The 18253-nt window shown below is 44.8% G+C and overlaps 1 protein-coding gene and 1 long non-coding RNA gene across 2 annotated transcripts in view; one reads left to right on the top strand and one right to left on the bottom strand.

The window, feature by feature from the left end:
* CDH12 (cadherin 12) overlaps positions 1-18253 on the bottom strand; it is a 785724-nt gene that overhangs the window by 232814 nt on the left and 534657 nt on the right. The gene's annotated exons all lie outside the window — the stretch shown is intronic.
* Positions 9175-18253, top strand: part of LOC112547755 (uncharacterized) — a 73945-nt gene continuing 64866 nt past the window's right edge. The window contains exon 1 of the long non-coding RNA XR_003091568.2: positions 9175-9391. This is a non-coding gene — a long non-coding RNA (uncharacterized LOC112547755). The remainder of the gene's footprint in view (positions 9392-18253) is intronic.

Raw genomic sequence — 18253 nt, 5'->3', positions numbered from 1 at the left:
CGACTTATGTCAGATCCGCACTTACGAACGGGGTTTTCTCGCCCCGGAGCTCGCAGGCAGCGGGACCGCCCAGAGCGCAGCGGTCCTGCCACCTCGACCTCCGGGGCGAGAAAAGCTGCTCCGGGTGCCCCTGGTCTGCTGGGGACCGTCTCCAGCAGACCAGGGACACCTGGAGCAAAGCCGGGGAGGCGGAGGGGTCCCGCGCCTCTGAGGCTTTGCTCTGGCCGGGGAGGCGCGGGACTCCGCCGCCGCTGTGGCTTTGCTCCCGGTGTCCCTGGTCTGCTGGAGACGGTCCCCAGCAGACCAGAGGCACCGGGAGCAAAGCCGGGGAGGCGGAGGGGTCCCGCGCCTCTGAGGCTTTGCTCTGGCAAAGCCGGGGAGGAGTGGGACCCCTCCGCCTCCCCAGCTTTGCTCCAGGTGTCCCTGGTCTGCTGGAGACGGTCCCCAGCAGACCAGGGGCACCGGGAGCAAAGCGGCAGCGGTGGCGGGGTGCCACGCCTCTGAGGCTTTGCCAGGGCAAGGCCTCAGAGGCGCAGCACCCCGCTGCCGCTGCGGCTTTGCTCCTCGTGTCCCTGGTCTGCTGGGGGGGGGGGGGGGGGGAGCAGCTAGTGCGCCTCCCCCCCAGCAGACCAGGCTTTTGTTGTGGACCCTGGGGTAGAGCAGCTGGGGTGCTGCCGGGTTGGTCCTGCAGGGACCTACCTGGCAGCCCAGCTGTTCTGTCCCAGGCTCGAGATTCAGCCGATGTTGAAACTGATCAGTGGCTGATTCCAGGAAGCTGGGGGCAGAGCAATTCTGCCTCCAGCTTGCTGTAGTCAGCCCCTGGTCAGTTTCAGAAGCAGCGGCTGAATCTGGAGCCAGTTCCGACTTACATACAAATTCAACTTAAGAACAAACCTATAGTCCCTATCTTGTACATAACCCGGGGACTGCCTGTATTGCAATATCTACCAGCTTGGGGTTGTCTGCTCCATTCTTTGAAATTTGCCCATATTGAGTAATCTCAGTGTGCCTACTTCAGGGTCTGTCTCTTTGTTTTATTTTTGTACAGTGTCTGGCACAGGAAGATGCTGGTCAGTGTTCCCTGTAAGTTGTGTTCTTATACAGATGCTCAGGAGAGATTCAAATACCACCCAGCTGATTATCAGAGTGTCCACAGGTAGGTTTTTTGTTTCCAGTGGTGGTACAAATTCTCACCTCTTCGTGTATAGCAAAAATATATATTTTAATACTGGTTATAAGAATATAAGCATGATGCATAATGATTTGATGTTTAATGATTTGCTTATAAGTTCTGTATGCTTCTGTTTCACCCTGTCTCTCATGATTAGATGTTTACTGTAAGGTTTTGCTTCCTGTTAGCATTACAACTTAAGTTGTATCCCTCAGCTGCATCACAAACTAAGTTGTGCAGATTCCTTTTTTTTTTTTTGAGGTTCCTTTAGTAACTATTGATCTTGTCTAAAACTCTGCAGTAGTGTTTGGTGTGAGTGGAGGATGTGTGTGTAAATCTGAAAGCCATCACAAAATGCCCAGGTCATTAAAAACAAATGAAAACTTTGAAGGTAACCAGAAAACATCCATTGTGTCTTGAGGCTAAATTAAATTAGCAGCATTGACATCCCTGGAGGCAGGCAGAGGCCTCCAAGACCGAGAGACAATGATGGGAAGCCTGACAATCACCATCAAAGGATAACTCTGGAAAACACAGATTAGCACCTCTTAAGGATGAATGACTGAAGCATGATACGGCAATATCCATAGATTCATATGGGAACTGACATGTAAAAAAAGTGGGGACCTCTTGCCATTACACTCTGGGTTCAGTCCTGCAAGCTAAGCCTCAGAGGAGTCTCAGAGGAACCCCAAATCTTCACTCAGTCAGTCTTGCCTGGCTAGTAAGACTGACTTGAGCCACAACAGACTGGTAACTATAAACTATCTGCAGGACATGTATCTGTGTGTGTGTGTGGGGGGGGGGGGGGGCAGGTTGTCTTTATGAATCATATGCTGATAGTTTTTCCACTGTATTCTCAATAAACACAGCGGCTGTGTCTAGACTGGCAAGTTTTTCTGCAAAAGCAACTGCTTTTGCGGAAAAACTTGCCAGCTGTCTACACTGGCCGCTTGAATTTCCACAAGAACACTGACTTCCTACTGTCTGAAATCAGTGCTTCTTGTGGAAATACTATGCTGCTCCCGTTCGGGCAAACGTCCTTTTGTGCAAAGCTTTTGCACAATAGGGCCAGTGTAGACAGCTCAGATTTGTTTTGCGCAAAAATGCCCTGATCGCGAAAATGGCAATAGGGGCTTTTTTGCAGAAAAGCGCATCTAGATTGGCATGGATGCTTTTCTGCAAAAAGTGGTTTTGCGGAAAAGCGTCCATGCCAATCTAGACACTCTTTTCTGCAAATGCTGTTAACGGAAAACTTTTCCGTTAAAAGCATTTGAGGAAAATCATGCCATTCTAGACGTAGCTGAGCCTGTTGCCTTTTCCACTGAAATATATCCCTTGTGCTTCTTATAAGTATAAACATGTGCACATAAAAAATGTATTCCAGACTTGGAATGAAAAAATCCACACATGGACAGCAAAGATTAGAGGTTGGTGTTGGTCTATGACTGTGGCTCCCAAGTGCTATCGTAATACAAATAATAAATAATAAAGCAATACAAACATAATTAGTATTAACATATGTGAAACCATCAAGTTATCCATTGATCATGATCATGATCATGGCTATTTTGCTTTGATGTCATAATTTTAGCTGCTTTTTCCTGCTATACATTTTTAATTATTAACAACTATTATCTTACAGGAAGATTCATTCTTCCATTCAAAATTTTATAAAAATAAATGGCACATTTAAAATAAAAATTGTGATTCTTTACATATACTAACCAATAAACTTTTGAATGCTATTAGCATTAGAGAAAACATTAGGGATTTCTAACCCATCCTTAATCATTTCTGTTTCACAAACAAAGCTGAAGGTTATTTAGATTTAAATTAAACCACCAATTATCCAATTAAACAAAATATTATCTCCTCCTGTCACAAAGGTTTAATTAAAATACATCAATTCAGCCCCAATTTTTTCCATTAAGGACTTCAATTGCGATTTAATAACTTTATTGATTACAAAAAAGGCATTATGGAGGAGACAGGATTGTACCTGATCTAACTTGGCCCTGATACTGCAAAGGTATCAGTTACCATGGACTTTTATGGGACTCTGACCTCACTATGCAGTCTCATTGATTTTAGGGTTAGAGCCCATTATTTCCATAAGCACAAGTGTTTTACATGCTGCAATACTGCATGTCATAGCACATTCTAGTCAAGAATTACTTGGTTTTGTAACTATTTATTTCAAATTGGAATGAACACACACACACACACACACACACACACACACACCCAGAGTCCTGGACTTATTAATGGAGTTTTAATACAGTATGAATTACTTCCAGTTGTAAATTATTTGTACTGGATTCAAGTAACATGACTGTGATGCATTTATTTATTGCTTGGTTTATTTGAATCCATACCAACATTCATCTCTAGTTAGAAAAATAAGATTTGCTAAGGTTTTTCCATCTCAGCTCAAAGCCAATACATATGAATTGTGATGGAAAGATTTGAACATCTGAAAATGAATGTGATGGTCTTACCACCCCTGAGTGTTTAAAAAATCATGTAATGGACTAAAAATAATACAGCATCAAAAATAATAAGATCTGGATTTTTTTTTGTCTTCTTGATTTTCAGTCTTTTGAGTTCATGTTTGCAAGATTTCCTCTGCAGTCATAAAGGCTTTAATTATAAAAATGAGCTAACAGTCCTAGGACTTATTCTCATGACTCCAGGAGCTGAGGCTTACAGGAAAAAAAACACCAAAGATCTCAAGAGTTTGCAATACTGTTTCAGTCTATTTCTGGTTAGTCAGGTGGCAAGCTGTGCTTTTTGCCACTATGATTTGTGTAGATACTATTACTTTTGTCACTCACACTTCCTTTGCCCTCAACCTGACTCCTTTTGTTTTTTCAGTCATATCTTAGGTTTTGCCTTTCAGAATCTAAGTTCTCTGGGACAGAAACTGATTTTTCTATATGTTTGTACAGGACCTCAATGGGGTCCTGACAGGGTCAAAGCCCGTAGGCACTTATGGAAATAGAAATATTGAATACCAACAATAATTTCCAGTGAAAAATTCCAGTACGGTTTGCTGGTCACTAATAAAAGCTGGTCATCTTTTTAGGAAACACCTCTATCAGGACAACACTTGGCTACATGCTTATTTTTCAGCGCACACTAAAAGGTTAGCCTATAAGTAAGCACTGTCCTGCATTTGAATGAAATTACCCAAGTTTCAATGCTTACCTGAATCAGGGCCACAATACATGCACTTTAATATGTGTACAGGCAGTCCCCGAGTTACGCGGATCCGACTTATGTCGGATCCGCACTTACGAATGGGGCTTTCTCGCCCCGGAGCTCGCAGGCAGCAGGACCGCCCAGAGCGCAGCGGTCCCGCCACCTCGACCTCCGGGGTGAGAAAAGCTGTTTCGGGTGCCCTTGGTCTGCTGGGGACCGTCTCCAGCAGACCAGGGACACTTGGAGCAAAGCCGGGGAGGCGCGGGACTCCGCCGCCCCTGTGGCTTTGCTCCCGGTGTCCCTGGTCTGCTGGAGACGGTCCCCAGCCGACCAGAGGCACCGGGAGCAAAGCCGCAGCGGCGGCGGGGTCCCGCGCCTCTAAGGCTTTGTAGTCAGCCCCTGGTCAGTTTCAGCAGCAGCGGCTGAATCTGGAGCCAGTTCCGACTTACATACAAATTCAACTTAAGAACAAACCTATAGTCCCTATCTTGTACGTAACCCGGGGACTGCCTGTAATGCATTAGTGAAAGATGCATTGTAAGATGCAGCTGCTAGCAGAAAGCTATTGTACATGTTTAGCAACATCATCATACCAGCACAAACCTGATTTATCTGAAAAACTTTACAGTCAGACAAGATAACTTTATAATAAACTATGTTCCCTACAAGATAAGGCACCTTTACTAGCGCTGCAGTTTTACTTGCTAAATTTAACCTGATGATAAAAAAGGAGGCAGTACCAGGTGGGCTTTGAGCTCAAGACAAAGGCCTGATTCTCATCTCAACTCCTGTAATTCCACTGATTCCATTGAATCAGAGTACATTTCTATACAGTACCATCCAGGAAGATCGGAGATAAGATTCATGCTTCAGTTCCGATAGCTCAATTTTAAACTTGGAGTTGTTTTGTTTTACTTTTTCCACCTGGCCAGGTGCAGTCTGACCTAGACTGTTTGCTGCTGACGATGTACAAATGACCAATCAACACCTGGCTTACAACCAGCTTGCAAAGAGTTTGATACCACTAAAGTCATTTGGAATTCCAGGGGCTTAGCTCTTTTCAAGATTAGTTGAGAAAACACTCATAACCTTCAAAAGGCTATTGTGCACTTACTACCACAACCAACAGAAAAGAGATACATGAGCTCCGACTGCCATATGATGTCGATTTAAATATCCACCCTGTTAACAAGTTTGCTTTTGATGATCTCAGCAGAACAGCCAGGCTGCGTCTACACTGGCATGATTTTGCGCAAATACTTTTAACAGAAGAGTTTTTCCGTTAAAAGTATTTGCGCAAGAGAGCGTCTATACTGGCATGTGCCTTTGCGCAAAAGATTTGCTTTTGCGCTAAAGCATCCATGCCAGAATAGACGTTCTCTTGCGCAAGAAAGCTCCGATGGCCATTTTAGCCATCAGGCTTTCTTGCGTAAGAAATTAACTTGGCTGTCAACACTGGCCCTCTTGCGCAAGAACAGTTGCGCAAGAGGGCTTATCCCTGAGCGGGAGCGTTGGAGTATTTGCGCAAGAACCACTGATTTTGTACAATACAAAATCAGTGTTCTTGCGCAAATACTCACGACCAGTGTAGACAGGCGGCAAGATTTTGCACGAAAGCGGTCGCTTTTGCGCAAAATCTTGCCAATCTAGATGCAGCCTGCCAATGTTTATGCTCATCTTGCAATCATCTCCCTGACTTCTCCAAGTGGGTATGTAATAGCAATAATTTACACAGGAGTTACTTCCTTTTAAGATGAAATTACCATCAAAATTAGCAGTCACCACACAACAGTGCAGCAGAATCCAGAACATTAATACAGATGTTAAGTATAGCATGCTGTGGAACTCATAGACCCTTGTCCATAATTCTCACTGGCATGAACCTGAAATTTATGATACACTGTTTTGTGGCTGAAAAGTCAGGACCAGATCCTCTAGTTGTAGAAATCAGCACCTTCATTGACAGCAGTCAGATTAGTGGAGGATCAAGCCTTACTCAGCTCTGTCATAGTATTTGGCCAGATTTCAAGTGTGTGGGGAAGAACATAACTCTCATGGTTGAAGCTGAGGAATAGAGGAAGAGCTATTATACTCTGAAGGGTTTGGTGAGGGGGAGGGAAGTCACAGCTGTCAGTAGAAAATATCACCCTATAAAGTTTCCAAAAACTTTTGTAAAAGTTGCATGTAATAAAAAGGAACTTAAAACTGAATTCTATATTTATGTTGTTATGGCCCGGATCCACAGAACACCTGTTGATATTGATATACTTAATATAGCAAGTGTAGTGCTGCAGTGCAATTCTTTATATAGCAATAATGTCCTTAGTTCTTTCCTTATTGTAACAGGATTCCCTGTATGAATATCAGAAAAGAAATGCACCTTACTGCATCCCAAATACTAGCAATATATATTATTTTACATCATGCTCCCTGCTGTAACACAACACATAAATGAATACTTATGAAAATATTATTTGTACGCCATGACTGAATATAATAAAGTTCTCATATGAAACGTATTAAATCTAGAATGAAAACTTAACTCGTTTAGAAGACAGACTGTCTATGATTTTGATTGACTAACATTCATGATGATTTTCTTTGTGAAAAGAGATTTCAATTGCTCAAGAAGGTAGGACAAGTAGGAACGCAGTAGTAGAAGTTGCTACTGAAATTAAATTGCTGGCCAAGTTAGTTTTCTTCATTATAAAATGATGCATTTTTCATCATGCACTGAAATTACAAAATCCCATTTCTTTCAAGGATGTGTGAAGGTGACCCATTTTCTGCAGACTGATATTGTAAGAATGCCTTAGGTATAGGGCATAAAATCATGTCAACATACTTTCTTTTCCACATTCCTTTTATATTAACTATGTAAGCTTCACAAAGAAAATATCATTAACAACAATGGACATACATGAATTTCAAATCCAACACAATTATGTGTGTGATTTTGTACATCATCTCTTAATGGGTCATGATAATAAACAATTATTTACATTAGATTTAACTGTTTAGGCAACCAGTAAAAGTTACCCAACCCTGTAGCCTTTTCTTACTCACATGAACTGTACTGCTGACTTCAGTGGGAATACTTCTAGTAAGGCTGCAGGATTAGGCCACCAAAATATGCTCTTAATATTATTTTGCAGTAATAGTACTGTACTGCTATGAAGTACAGGCTGAACCTTCTGGTCCGGCATGGTAGAATTTGCTGGAACAGGAGAATTGTCCCCTCACAAAGGCCCCAAGCCAGTCAGCCCCCGCGTCTGGCCCCCTCTACCATCTTCCCCACTCTGTTGCTGCCAGTCTCAGCTCTGGGCTGCCTTTGGCAGTTGGGATTCTCAGCCCTGGCCCACGCTGCCGTGTGCAGCCAAATTTCCCCAGCCCTGCGCTGCTGCAAGCAGCCAGGCTTTTCTAGACCCTGACCCTGCACAGCTGCTGGCTCTTAGGGTTCTCTGGCTCTGCACTGCCATGGGCTGCCACAGGTAGCTGGGCTTCTCCAGCCCCCCGACCCTACACTGCCATGGTCACCTGGGCTTCTACAGCTGCTGGCCTCATGCTGCCATGGGCACCTGGGGTTCCCCAAGCCCCAGCTCGGCACTGTCGCAGGCTGCCAGGGTTCTCCAATCCTTGGCCCACGTGCTGCTGTGGGGCTCCTCTGGCCCTGCTGTTCCTGGTCCCAGCCAGGCTGCTGGCCCTCCTGCCATTAGGCTCTGGTGCTCTTTGGTCTAGGAGCATCTATAGTCCTGTCGGACCACAGATGTTGCTGGACCAGAGAGTGCCGGTTTTCAGAGGTGCAACCTGTATTGACAAATAATAAGAAATTCTGCTGAGAAAGTAATTTCATTCAACCTACACACTGATCTAGAATTGTTTTTTATCTTTAAACATAAAGGCTATGTCTACATTGGCCCCTTTTCCGGAAGGGGCATGGTAATTTTTGAAATCGCAATAGGGAAATGCACGGGGGATTTAAATATCCCCCGCGGCATTTAAATAAAAATGTCCGCCGCTTTTTTCCGGCTTTTAGAAAAGCCGGAAAAGAGCGTCTACACTGGCCCCGATCCTCCGGAAAAAGCACCCTTTTCCGGAGGATCTTATTCCTACTTCAAAGTGGAACGAGGTGTACAGATAGTTTGGATTAGGGTTCCTAATCCGAACTATCTAGTCCGTGCCGCGTGTAGCCGCGCGGCACGGGGTTCGCACGAGCTGGCTTTTAAAAATGGCGGCGCCGGCTTTATGCTAATGAAGCCCGGGAAATTCAAATCCCGGGCTTCATTAGCAAGTTCGGTATGCATACATTACCCCCCTAGTTCGAACTAGGGGGTTAGTGTAGACATACCCAAAGATATTCCAGAGGTCAGGGAATGAGCCTAGAGAAAGAAACAGGTTCAATTACCTGCTCTGCCTCAGACTTCCTGGTTGGATTTGAGTCCATACTAGGAAACCCTAAGCTTGAGCATCCACATTGCATTTTAACCCTAGGTCAAGACTTTTCTAACCTGTGCCCTGGATCCTGGTTTAAATTGAGCTTGAATCCTCAAGCCCTGCAGGGTCTTGAGACCCTGGATCATAGCCTCAGTTAAGCACATTTGCACGGTAGAGGGGTCAAGCACCAGCTCACATTGCAATGTAGGAATACTCTTAGACTCTCTGTGTCCCAGTTTACCATTTCTAAATGTAGTCCCCTTACTAAAGGGGCCTCTGTTTTTTTTTTGTCTGGAAAAGACCCTGTGTGCTGCAATCCAGACTACAATTCCCATGAGTCCTTGGGAAAAACAGGAAGGAAGGACTCTGGTGTGGAAGATCTCCCTCTCTCCATGTGCATGAGAAGAGAGGGCTAGCAGTCTGGGACTCTGCCCTTGGAGTTTGGAATAGAAGGGGAGCCAGGCTGCTGTGGATGACTTTGCTCCAGTCCAGGGGCTGTTGGAGTGCAGCTACAGACTGGGACTAGATGCCTGTTGGAACTGGGATCTAGCAGGCTGCTTCCAGGAGGCACAGCATGAGGCAGTAAGTTTTGGGAATTGTTGGGAAAGTGCTGCCTGGGACAGAGCTGCTGTCTGGTTTGGACCGAATCTCCACTACAGCTGCAGTTCTTCAAGCACGCCCATGCAAGCAAGAGTCTGGGACTGAGAGTCCAGGGGTGTGCACACTCTGGGGTGGGATCAATATTGGCAGTACAAATGTTAGAAATATAAGTCCCAATTATTGTGTGCACTTTGTTAATGCTATTCAATGTTAATCTGTTAAACCCTGTTAAGTAAAGGTTGTTTATTTTAATGTAGTCTATTAAATGTATATGATTTGTAGTTGTTCTGGAATTAGATCCAGATTATAGCTGGAATGAGTATATTCCTGGAGGCTCTCAAGGCACACCAGTGAGTGTGTACAAGGCCAGCCAGGTGGAGGCACCGCCATTGTACATTCATTATGAGCAAGGGACTGCAGCAAGGAGGTGGATAGGGTTTTCGTCAACTAAACACCATCACTACTGGGGTGCTCAGGATCTCCTTTTGGGTTAAAACCATAAGGCACCCAGGCACACCTGTGAGTGTGACCTGCTCCCGAGTAACCCGGGGAGAAAAAAAGGGAGTTAAAGGCAGTCCCCGACTTACGCGGATCCGACTTATGTCGGATCTGCAGTTACTAATGGGGCTTGCCCCGGAGGACACGGACTGCGGGACCTCGAGGTACTGCCGCCCATGTACTCCGGGGCTTTCTCCGCGTCTCCCTGGTCTGCAGACCAGGAAGACGCGGAGCAAAGCCACGGAGGGGCTCGGGCAGCGGGGCAGCCCAGGCACGCCTGGGCTGCCCCGCTACCTGAGCCCCTCCGCGGCTTTGCAAAGCCTCGGGGAAGCCGGCAGCGGAGCAACCCAGGCGTGCCTAGGCTGCCTCGCTGCCCGAGCCCCCCCCCTCCCCCGTGGCTTTGCAAAGTCTCGGGGAAGCCGGCAGCAGCCCGCATCTTCCTGGTCTGCTGGGGTGGGAGGGGGGGCGCAGCTAGTACGCCTCCCCCCCAGCAGACTAGGCTTTTCTCCGGACGCCTGTGGCAGAGCAGCTGGGGCGCTGCCGGTTGGTCCCACAGCGCCGCTCTAGGCGCTACAGGAGCAACCCAGCAGCACCCCAGCTGCTCTGCCCCAGGTGTCGCCAAGTCAGCTGCTGCTGAAACTGACCAGAACTGACTACAGGAAGCCCGAGGCAGAGTTGCTCTGCCCCGGGCTTCCTGGAATCAGCTGCTGATCAGTTTCAGCAGCAGCTGACTTGGGGACGCCTGGGGTTCTTAAGTTGAATCTGTATGTAAGTCAGAACTGGTGGTCAGTTTCAGCAGCGGCTGAATCTGGATGCCAGTTCCGACTTACATACAGATTCAACTTAAGAACAAACCTACAGTCCCTATCTTGTACGTAACCCGGGAACTGCCTGTACTGTGATGGGGTGAGGCAGCCCCGCACTGAACCTGCAGGGAGGGTCCAGCCAGAGTTACCTGGCTGCAGAGGTCCCCTCCCCCACATCTCTACGAAGCATGCCTGGGCTGTAGCTCCACTACAAAAGCCTGGGGAAGGACCCAGTCAGGGGAGACAACCAGAGGAGAAGTACCTGTGAAGGGGGCTCCCGCACAGCTGTTGCCGGAGACTCCAGGAGAGGCCGGAGGGGATGCGGAGGCGAGCTGGGGCGACCCAGGGACTGCCTGCTAAGGAGACGCCAGCCCAGAGGTCGCAGCAAGCGGGGTAAGTACAGGGAAAGGAACCCCAGAGAACCAGTTAGGAAGCCTGGGCAGGAGCGGGAGCCTCCTTTCCTACCCAGAGAACCTCGGCGTGTTTCGGCCGGATTGTCCCACCGAGGTAGTGACCCGCTGCCCGGTCGCTCACAGGGCCCTGGGCCAAGACCCGATGGAGTAGTGTGGGCCTGGGTCCCCCTATCTGGGGTGCGGCCCTGCTACAACCTTAAACTGTGTTATGGACCCAGGCTGGAGGGCCTTGGCCTTGTCTTGAAGGGCCGGATGCGGACTATGCTTTGGACTCAGGCCACAGGGCCTTGGACTTAAGAGAGTAGGTGGGAGGGGCCCGCCACAGTTACATAAAAAAGGGAGAAATAATATTGATGAGGATAAATACAGTAAAGACATCGAAGTGCTTTGAGATCTACTGATTAAAAGCACTATAAAGTACAAGTAGTCCTGTAGCACCTTAGAGACTAACAAAAATATAACCCTACCAAAGCTCATAATACTATATATATATTTGTTAGTCTCTATGGTACTACAGGACTACTCATTTTTTAAAGTTACAGATTAACACAGCTACCCCTTTGAGGGTATGTCTACACTACCACCCTAGTTCGAACTAGGGTGGTAATGTAGGCAACCGGAGTTGCAAATGAAGCCCGGGATTTGAATTTCCTGGGCTTCATTTGCATAAAGCCGGGCGCCGCCATTTTTAAAAGTTCGCTAGTGCGGACTCTGTGCCAAGCGGCTACACACGGCACGGAGTCCGCACTAGCGGACATTTAAAAATGGCGTCGCCCGGCTTTATGCAAATGAAGCCTGGGAAATTCAAATCCCGGGCTTCATTTGCAACTCCGGTTGCCTACATTACCACCCTAGTTCGAACTAGGGTGGTAGTGTAGACATACCCTGAGAGTTATAGATAAAGTAGTAGAAGTAAATCAATGATCTTGAAATTCAGGGCTGGAACCTTTGTAGCTATGTAGATACCTGAAGAGAAATTGTGTTATGACAAGATCGTGAGGCACCTCAGCCCTACATCCCCTTAGTGTTAAGCAGGTTTGTTTGTGCTTGCTGTAGTTCAGCTCCCTGAAAGCCACAGCCCCTGGCCACAGAAATACTGCCTTCCAGGCCTCTGCAGATGTCACTCTTTAAAATCAGCCTAGTAATCAGCACACAGCAGCCCTGGAGTCTCTAAAGCAGTCCCTCAGTAGGATCCAGCCCTATCTATGGAAACTCATTGAAATGATCAGGTAAGCTGTCACTGACAAAAAAGTATATGCAGAGTTTGACTACAACAATTTAGAATAGACCCCTTTTAAAACACGACAGAACTGGAATCTACTTAGAGTGAAAATGAACTTACATTTATTAACAAGGAATAATGTTTAAATGCTAACGAGCAAGATAACAAGAACAATAGGATACATATAAACAAAAGGAATAGCATGAAATTCCAGATCTACACTTACCAATAGTTAGCTTTCCTATTTAAAAAAGTAGATTTTCACTCAAGTATTCAGCCTTTGACAGAGTCACTGGTTTTTGGTTATTACCAGTATACAAGTTTCCATGAATATCCCAACCTTTCAAGGAGTTTTCTCTGTGAATGGATGACAAAGTGTCTTTTTGTGTCACCTCTATTTTCAAATAATCATTGTTTTCTCCCCATAAAACAGGCTGACCCCCCCCCCCCCACGATTCCCTTCTTGGGGTTCTGGCTCCAATCTGTCTTCCAATATTTCTATTTGCTTCATAATCCCCCAACTTGTTTTTCTTGTTAAATTTCATATGTAATTGGAGCTTCCAACTGTGTTGACTTTACAATGCTTAACTCTCAGAACAGATAGGTATAGATGACTAAACATGCTTTGTCAGAGAGAAAACCTGTTTGCCAGCTCTGCCTTTATACAGGCTTAAGAGCAGGGGTAGGCAATAAGCAGCCTACGGGTTGGATGCGATTCACTACTGGAGGGCTGCCAGATGCTTTGTTTACCTGAGCCTGCCAATGGGGGCAGGCAATGCAGGCAGTTGCCCTGTGGTCTGGTGATTCAAAAGGGCCTGGGGCTCCCCGTCAACATCTCTGCTATTGCAGGAGTGGCAGTTGCCCGAGCCCCAGGTCCTTCAACTCACTTGACCTCAGCATTCGTAGGTATAGCCAGGCACTCGCACTTACTAGGGCTGCGGTTCACTGTTCCCCATCAACAGGATCTGTGGGAAGCAGTAGCCCAACCCATGCTGCTGGCTCCCATTGGACAGTGCCAGGAATGGTGAACCATGTCCAGCGGGAGCTGTGAGTGGCCCTACCTACAGATCCTCAAGCAAACAAAGCATCTGGCAGCCCACCAGCAGCAAAACTGGCCAAACATAGCATGGGCTGCCTATTGCCAGCTCCTGCTTTAAAGCATATTTTAAGTGTGTATACACAACTCCCTGTATAGTTTCTATACATATTAACCACCAGTGTGCCATTGAGTTTCATTTCATACCTCAGGAGACACTTGTTGGAGAAATAATAAGTTTGTCAGAGAAAAGTTGTTGTGAGAGAACAATGGACTCTTTGTCTATTGATCCTGAGGGGAGCGTAAGATTCCAAATGCCATTCTGTTGTGTGTGCCCTGCACCTTGAAACATGCAGGAGTCTCCCTGCCTTGTGCAAGAGCAGTTTAAGGCAGCTACAGAGAAAATGACAGAGAAAATAAAAATGTCAGAGAGAGAGAGAGAGAGAGAAAGAACAACATCATTTGCTCTGTGCCAGCAACAAAATGGCAGCTGCCTCACATCTACCCCTATGAGCTGAAAGGGAGACTCCTACACATGTAAAGGTCTAGTACCAGTTAAAACATTTTTTCTTTCACTTACACAATTCCAATCAAGGAAAATTGACTTCCATGACTCAAGCTGTGCAATGGAAAGGAGTATATGGAAACAAAGAAAGGGCACCAACCTTATCTATGTATCTGGCACGCAAAAGATCTGCAACTGAATTTCACATTTTTAATCAAATGCACAACAGCATATAAACCCTGCTGGCTTATCCAGAGATGCCAGAGCTACACAAAAGATGACTGCAAGTTCACCAGGGAGGAAAAGATTTTCCTATTTGGCAGAGCTGTTCATATGGACTTCTTCTGGCACCAAATATCTGAAGTCCCAGGCTTGGTATAGACTACACAACTTTTAGTGAGACCTTCATGTTGCTTAAAGCTGGGCAGTGTAAACACTGTTAATGGTCCTTTCCCACCCCTTACAAGCAGGGTTCTCATTGTCCAAAGTAGAGTGCTCCTTCCGACAATGTTTACACTGACACTTGCTGTGGCAAAACTTTTGTCTTTTGTGTGAGACAGTAAGCATCTGTGAATGATAAAAGTTTTGTTGTTCAGTTGCCAGACAAAACCCCAGTTTCCCTTATGATAAAAAGGGACACACTGAGTAGCTGAAAGAATCCAGCTGCATTTCCACAGATCCATCTTGGTTAAAAAATTGTGGCTTGCCTGAATGCAAACATGCTACTGTGAGTATATTTCAGGGGAAATTTCCAGCAGAACTGACATTATAAACTGTTCAAGCCATATTAATGTGAATCGGAGTTCTAATCTCACATCAAGGGAAGAAAGGATCCCTATAACTTGAAGATGAAGAGAAACTTGTGAATATGCATTAACTATGTGGTCTCTTTCCTTCTTTCAGTAAACATACTCTTGGCAGCATGCACTGAAGCAGCATTGATTTAAGTCCACTTTGTTTGTAGAAGTCAAATATTTTAAAGAGATTATAAAAGCTTATGCTTAATTTGACATTGATTGAGACTAAATAGCAAGTAAATCTTTCACTGATTTGTTATTTATTTCAGTTTGCTGTTAAATTCTGCTAAGATTGTATGGTATTCTGGAGTAAAAAGCCTTTTAAATTGGGCTGGTGTAGATTAAGAGTCCTTGATTTTGATATTTGAATTATGTGGAGTTATGCGATTTTTTCTTTTATTTTTTAATTACTCTCTTCATCAATTATATTCCAAATAGATATAATATCTCTCTTCCTCCCATACCAATGAATTTAAAAACAAGATGTTATGCAAATCATTCATTTTAATGTGCTGACATTTAAAGCATCTCATTTTTGTTGGATAATGACATATCAGAACATTTAGGGAACAATAGAATAGAAAGATTCTGCTTCAATCTGTCTATCACTGCATGACAGGTCCTGGTTACGTAAATAATTTGACCAAGTCTCACTCTTTTTGAACCAGGAACAAAAAAAAAATCACTTTATATTTGATCTGAAAGTTGAAAAATTTTTTTTTACTGATTATAGAAATGCGAAATTGTCAAGTAGTTTAGTAGGGCCGAAATAGGATCTGCCATACAACTGCATACATCTGCTGTGGAATGTCATCTACATTCTAAATCTCTCACACTTTATCTGTTTTTTTATTCAACACTTGGTCAAAAAATTCTAGCAGGCCTATTGGCACTAGACTCTCCAGAGGAGGCAAAAATGAGTTTTTGGGTTTAATCCTTAACCTCCATTTTTTACAGGCAAGAAGGACAGACACTTTACATGATAGAGTGTGTCTTGTCCTCTGTCAAAGGATGGTACAGCAGCAGCACATTCTTGATCTGTGAGAGTCATTCTGCCTAACTCCAAGAGCTCCCACCTAACAGCATGCCACCACATAGATAAGCAACAGTCTTATGGTTAAGGCACTGGGCTGTGACTCAGGAGATCTGGATCCAATTTCTCACCATCAAAGATTTCACTGTGTGGCACTAGGCAAGCTTTTGTAGCTTGTCAACAAAATGGGGATAATGTCTCCTCTCTGCTGTCCTTTGCCATCTTGTCTAATTCAAGCAGAACCTTGCTTAAATATACTCAGAAAAATATACTACATCCAAATCTAGGGAGGCTTTATTAGTTGTATGTTTGTTTAAAGTGGACTTCATTGTAACAAAGGCCTTGCATTGGAAATGATAAACCTTTTCCACCTATAAGTCCGAAAGTGTTTCATACAGTGTCCTCCCTGTAAATGAAATCAACTATCTCTAAATTTTCCTTTATACCCAGAAACCATCAATTTCTGTCCTTGGGCTTCTACAGGACTGTCTATACTTAAATTGCTACAGCAACACAGGTGAAGTTCTGCACCTGCTCCATTGCAGCACTTCAGTGTAGATACTACCTATGCCAATGGGAGGTGTTCTCCCATCAAAAAGGCTAATCTGCCTCCATGAGAGACAGTAGGTAGGTCAAGAGAAGAATTCTTCTTTTGACCCAGTTGTGTCTACACCACGGGTTACATCAGCATAGCCAGGGCTTGACAAATAATACAATCTACTTGCCTTTGGCGAGTAGATTGTAACCCGGAAGAGCTGGGTTCAGGCGATCTGCGCATGCACAGAACAATCTGCACATGCGCAAATCGCCGGACAGGGAGGCGAGGAAGGGAGTTATACTACAGAATGACCACAGAGGGGCAGCAAGAGGCCAGAGATGGGGACTGGGACACCTATAACCAGCAGGGGCATGGGTGAAGAAAGGGAAAGCTACCTACTATATATTTCATAGAGTGTGTCTGTTTGTGTGTCTGTTGCCTGTATGTCTTCCTGTCCCCAAGCCGGTGGCACATGCACCCCTCACCTGCATGTGCTCACTACAGCAGCAGTGGCCATGGACTGGCACTTCTCCTCTGTCTTCAAACTGCTATGGTAAGAGAGGTCTGGAGTTGTCCTCTATCTCTGGGGTAGCATGCATGCTGAACCCCTTATCACAAGCCCCACCCCACAATCCTGTGCACAGTGATTTAAATGAAGAAAAACAATGCTGAGTATATCTTGTAGTCCTTATATAATATCTTCCTGTGCACAAATAACCAAGAGAAAAAATATCCTCTATGACTTGAGCCATCTTTAGTATTGCAGTGTTTTTGGTTGGTTGGTTGATTAGTTAATGGCTTGCTATCTATTGTGTCCGCTCTTTCCAAGACTATTCCAATAGAATGGTATCAAAATTTGGTTGCTAAATTAATGTCCTCTAGATGAACATAAGCACTTTCTTTTTCAGTAAGTTTACACCACTGCACTACAATGGCACAGCTGTTGGGCTGCAATGCATCTGGTGAAGATATGCTAAGCCAATGGGACAGCATTATTACTTCACCTCCACAAGAGATGGAAACAGTGTTGCAGGAGAGCATCTCCCACCCACACAGTGCAATATGGACACTGCTTTAAGTCCAAGTAACTTATGTCATTTGGGTAGGGAGTGTCATTTCCACACCCCTGAGTGACATAAGTTCAATAGCTTTAGTGGTAGTGTAAACCAGCCCCACGTATTTGTAAGAAATAGGGGGAAATACCCAGAGCAAAGTGGAGAGTTGAGTGTAATAGAATGAGGGAATTAAAGAGCTGCATATAATGGTATATAATGCATATCATACTTTTATTGATCCATGAAGACCTATGATTTCTATATCTCTAGTTCTACCAATATTTATCTTTGATGCCAAACTATGGCCATCTCTTATACTGCTGCAGTGTAGAGAGAGGACACACAAAAGTTATAACTATAGTATAGAGAAAGCATCCATAATTTGGCTACAGGTTATGAAGAGCAAGCTAACTGACAAGGATACCGTGGAGAAACTATGGTGATGTTTGTTCAACTGGTATAACAAGCCCCTCTGCATGTCCTTCCCAAGACCCTTAGAGCCCAAGATTTACAGAGGCATAATACCTTTGAAACCATTGAAAAATAATGGTGTTCATATGGTGTAATCCTGACTGTCAAGGCATCAATGAATCTCACCCATGTGTCCTGCTCTACACAATAGATACTCCTCATGTCTGTTTGAGTCCAAAATCAGATTTGAATAATTACATAATCACAGTTCTTGAGGTGAAGATCTTCTGGGCCGCATAGAACACCTGCTTCCATTGCTGTCTGAATTCTGATTTTCATGGATTTACAACACAATCTTGAAGTTAGTTGTCTTAATAGTCTTATTCTACATGTGAAAAAATAGATTAGGAAATATGCCTGATATAAAAAAGTATTTTTATTTGCAAAAAGCCTTACCTCTGAACTCACAACTAGGGTGTGAAACTTCATAAATAAAATAGCACAGGGATATCAGAATACAAGCTGGGGAC

Source organism: Pelodiscus sinensis, chromosome 2, assembly GCF_049634645.1.
Source record: "Pelodiscus sinensis isolate JC-2024 chromosome 2, ASM4963464v1, whole genome shotgun sequence".
Classification (NCBI taxonomy): domain Eukaryota; kingdom Metazoa; phylum Chordata; order Testudines; family Trionychidae; genus Pelodiscus; species Pelodiscus sinensis.
This window is presented reverse-complemented; position numbering and strand designations above follow the sequence as displayed.